This window comes from Bicyclus anynana, chromosome 17, assembly GCF_947172395.1.
Source record: "Bicyclus anynana chromosome 17, ilBicAnyn1.1, whole genome shotgun sequence".
Lineage (NCBI taxonomy): Eukaryota > Metazoa > Arthropoda > Insecta > Lepidoptera > Nymphalidae > Bicyclus > Bicyclus anynana.
In genome coordinates this window covers 14320541-14326150 of record NC_069099.1, presented here as the reverse complement: position 1 = coordinate 14326150, position 5610 = coordinate 14320541, and positions in this window count along the sequence as shown.

Below are 5610 nucleotides of genomic sequence, written 5' to 3'. Positions count from 1 at the left end.
CTGGGGTTATAAAGACGAATTTAACGATATTTTAATTACGTAAATCCAATAAGCGGTTTGGCAGATATGAGGTAATAAATAATATTACATACATACAAGATACGCGCGAAATACATAACCCTTCTTGCAGTCGGGTAATATACATGACTAGATTTTTATACAATGACTACGAGTATAAAAAGACTTCTACTTGTAATACTTCTTAGCATTAGAAAATATTACAATACCAAATGAAAAGCACAAAATGGAAACAGCCCGTCCCCTTCATCGTCATCCATCAGGGTGCCCACAAATCCCGTCCTACCTGATCCCTCAGGACGATATGTATACCTTACCCAACAAGCGACTTAACCCCTTATCGCGATAGCCATAAAGGTCGTTATGGGATAAAAATGACCCGTCACGGTTGACCGTGCGTCTACAAGTAGGAGTTTTTCCACAAATTACTGCCGTCTCAAATCCGCGTTGAAATGTGACCTCAACACTATTTAAGGGTTGAACCGGTTGAGGGTTTAGCAAAAGCCTTTTTATCGCCATGTTTTATTACGAAAAGTGGCAAGAAATGCAAAGAATTAATGAATTAAAATAATAATAATTAAGTAAGTTTTGTACATCATTATAATAAAAAACCAGATCTTTACATATGATAAAACTGTAACAGATCCAATAATGTACATTGAAGATACATATTTTGAAAATGTTTATTGAAGGGCATTATTTATATAAATGACTAGCTGACGCCGCGCGATTTTACTCGCGTGGTTTCCGTTCCTGTAGGAAAACGGGGATATATAGCCTTATATATAGCCTTCCTCGATCTCGAATGGGCTATCTAACACTGAAAGAATTTTTCAAGTAGTTCCTGAGATGAGCGCGTTCCATTAAACAAACAAACAAACTCTTCAGCTTTATATATTAAGTATAGAGTATGGCTAATCTCACCATGGGATTAGCCGCCGTGGCCGAAAAAAAAAAAAAAAAAAAGTATTCGGTCGGGAGCATAATAATATAGAGTATAGATGATCCTGAATTAAAATTATTTATTTTTACGCTAATTAAAAAAAAATATCTTATCACGTTAAGACTACTGAATGAATTCAAATGAAACTCGGCATAATTAACACGATAAAGGTATTTTGTCGTCGCGATTAAAATCAGGTGTAAAATAGGGGTTGATAGTATACATCGATTTCATGCAGACGAAGTCGCGTATTTCAATAATATTGTACTATATATACTTGCTTATCGACGCAAGCCTATAAAAATCTCCATAAAAATGTTTAAAATTACTGAATTCCGAATCTTTATAGACTTACATAATAACCCTCCTATTGTATTGTTGTACACGAAAATTTACAAAACTTTCACCTAATTCAAAACCTTCAAACACCATAACGTACTTCAATTTACTCTGTCAAACATACCAACATCCTATCTCGAAATATTAATCGGAAAACTCGACAGAATTTTCAATTTAACGTACAAAGAACAACGAAAACGTTACCGTCGCTAATCATGGAACAGTCGGAACTAATAGGCTCTCAACAATTGAGTAACTTCGGAGCAATAAAGAAGTTTTATGAGAAGACATTGACTTGAACGGGAAACTTTTCCCTTTAAACTTCAAAAGCCATGTTTTTAATTTCCGAACGAGTGAACACGTGACTGTATAGGTACTTCTGTAACTGGTGATACACACAGCCGCTCCCTTCGGAGAGCAAAAAGAAAATCCAAAATTTCCAGAATAACTTTTGAAACTAGTAAATCTTCTACCAGTTTGAAATGCAGGATCTCCTGAGAATAGCAAATAAGAAGATACACAGCAGCTGCTTTTTATAATAGATTATTATGGAATCCCAACGCCCTTAGCTCTTCGAATTCGACATAGTTAATTACAAACATACAACCCCTTGGTTTCACCCGCATAGTTCCCGTTCCTTTAGGAATATGGAAATAAAATATAACATTTGTTACTTGGTGAAGACGTAACTTTGCAATAATAAGTTATTTTTAAAATCGTAACAAAAATATAAATAAAATGTTTCGTAAAATACAGCCATTTTGTAACTACAAAAAGTAGACACGAGTTTTGTATTAATTTACAGACCTCAATATGTGTACAGGTTTTTAAAATAATAGTACACTTCAGTCCCATACATTTTTTTACAGGACAATTTTTTTAAATCAGGTCATCTTAATGTAAGAAAAATAATTATTGCATTCAAAGCGTCTCCTACAAAACAAATAAAACATTATTATTCATAAAAAAATAAAATCTTACATTTTGATAGTATTATTTTAGATAGCGCTTCAAAAAAAGGTAATCGGATGAAAAACGCTGCATTTAATTACTTTTAAACAGTATTTACACATCTATTTTAAAAGTAACACTGTTTTAAACAATATTTAATACTTCTTATTCCATTTTAGGTTTTATTGAGGGTTATGTAGTTGTCCATTCTACAAAACCGTGAGTCCACAAACGTTTGCTCTATATAAAAGTTTACTCCCGTTCAGCTAGTGCCGTATATAAAAACTTTCTAACGTCCATTACATTAAGAACCCTTTACATTAGCGTCGGTTTTTGTACCTAAAGCTTAACTTCCAACCTGGTTCCGTGCCAAAGTAACACCTATTACCATTTTAGAATTCTATTTCGGAGGTAAAAAGGTTTAATGCTAGTGTATTGTGTAACGAACTAACAAGGCGGTATTGTAACATCAATTGGATTTTTTATGCTTAACATGGACATAAAAGCTTATAAACTGTTTTATTAGTAACTTATTACATATTAATACATATTTTATAAATTCTCTAATTCTATAGATTATATTCTATTCTACCACGCTGGCCAAATGCGGATGGATAAGCTTCACATACGAAGAGGATTAAGAAAATTCTCAGGCGTGCAGGTTTCCTCACGATTTTTTTCCTTCACCGTTTGAGACACGTGATATTTAATTTTTTTTAATTCACATAACTGAAAAGTCCTCCTCCCAATCGAAGGCAAAGGTCTCAATATATTATTTACTATTATATTTAGCCCTTGAGCCAAAGAGACAGTTCTTTGTACTTAAATAAAAACATTCAAATGAAAATACTAGACATTTCGCCACAACGCTACCGGCCGAGCACTTTTATAATTGCACACGAAAAGGAGACTTTTTTGCGTCCGCAGGTAGGTAAATAAAAATTATACAGTCCATAATCTAGGTTTGTTCAGGGAAATTTGCATATTTACCCGCTATAAAGGGGAATTAAGTGGTAGAAAAAGCTGGGGGGAGAGATAATTGGAAGTAAAGGAGATCGTTATTTTTCTACGTTTTAATTATACGATGAGATACGGCTACATTCGCTTTCCACTGGATATTTGTCTGAAGTTTTTTAGGATGATTTAAATCCACTTCAGTTTTTGCTATCGTTCTTCCATAATTTGAAAGTTTTGGAAGAGTTTTTATTTGAAAAATGAGTCTTTTTTTGATAAGAATATTGTGTATCATATATTTTTTTTTCTACTAAATAGGTCCATGTTTATGGTACCAGACTTACGAGTAAACCTTAGGTCCGTGCGCTTTTACTGATAAGTTAGAGGGAAAAGGGTTATTGACTATTTAAAACTGTCTTACCTGCCACTACTTTCTCGTTAAACGATCGTTAAATCGATAATCGATCGTTAAACGTTTTCCCTCCTCGAATCTACCGTTATCCTTAATCCACAAGCAAATAAATACTCATATTGATTATTTTATTATTGCTTATAAGCCGGTTTTAATGTCTGTGCTCTAAAATGTATATAAATAATTAAAATTTTCGTTTCCAAAATTCTTGTAAACCGGGTCTACTTCAAGTAAACGAAGTTTCTATGTGTACTCAAAAATATGTAAACGCGTAATTTACATAACACTGAAGAAAAAAAAGATATTCATATATTATTTTTTCCCAACACTGTCCAGACATAAAAGAAGGGAAAACTTCCCACTTGAAAATAGAACATCAGAATTCACAAAACAATCGCTCACTTTTTGTACTCCTCACCAGACAAAGGAGGTTTGCTGCAGGCGCGTGTCTTGAGTAACACGCTTTATGGCCCCGCCAACATAACTTGGTCCTTCAGTAACGCGAGTAAAGGTTTGACCAGACTAACAGCGGCTGCTTTTTTTCTCTTTTGACAGGTTGACTAATGCTTTTGATGGCAGTGACCCTATCTACTGCACCTAAAGCTGGTTATTATAAATATTTATTGAGGCTTGATAACGCACATCATCTCTAATGGAAAGAAGTGATTTATGCCGGAGCGCCCTTGCCAATAGATGCCTTGAGTTCAAAATCATAGGTAGCGGGAGACATACCCATAGAGAATATATTATGAGGATAATGATACGTATAATGTACAGAATTATTTTTGATTGACTTTTAATAAATAATTGATTTATAATGACATTTAATTATAGTAATTACATAATATTGTAATTGTATTGTAATCTATAATAATGTAATTTTTAGATATAATTTTCTTGTTCGTTTTATATTTAATTTTATGTGACTTGTTTTTTTTTAATTCTTATTACTTTTAGTATAACGTGGTCTGACATTTTTTAATTTGCACTGCATTTTTGACATAATATTAATGCTGTGATCACCTATAATTAACTGTGCAATAACTATTCTATTATAATGTAATTTATTAACATGTAAAACTGTATCAGCTGTTGGTTGTCCTAAAATAGATAAATAAATAAATAGATTATATGTCACATCAACCCTCACCACAAATAGTGTTAATATCATTAATATTTTATACTAGAGATTGGGCACTAGCGCACTAGCTAAAAATTGGCTTAATTTCACAAATAACACCTAAATATCGTCAACAAAGTCGAGTTGTGTGTTCAGGAAGTGCAAAAACTATATATACATAAATATATAATGGAATTAAAGACAAAATTGTGCATGTGTGCGCTCAGTGGTGTAGCTAAATTTCATCACTTTACGGTGATTTTGAACGCAAGCTTTAAGTAAAGTCTTATTATAGTGTTAATGATTATATAAATGATAAAAAATCTTGGTGTTAAACTGTATTATACGACTGTGTGCTTAGTTTTAAATAATATTATATTTATTATATTTATTTATTTGGACCACCAACAAAATTATATGAACACATACAAAATATTTTACAAATAATGGTAGCATAACACATATAATTTTACTTATAGGTAGCCACAGCATGCAAAAAGTATAGGTCGTACGAATAATAGAAATTAAAATTGACAAATAGAAAGAAAAAAAACAAAATATAAATTTGAATTTACACATTTTGACAAAAACCAAAAGAAAAAATTTAAAGGAGAACTTTAAAATTTTAAAATTATAAGTGGTGAGAGAATTACATGTTTATAAAATGAAGAATGATTATGAGAGAAATACAATTATACATTTTACAAATTATGAATAAAAATTACAATTATAACAGTATGGCTTAATTAATTAATTATACATTGGTAAAATAATAAAAACATAAATTTTTAAGTCACAACTTATGATGAGAATATTACAGATCGAATTATTGAACGGAGCTCTTAAGAAAAGTTTTTAAAATTTTGGATTTGA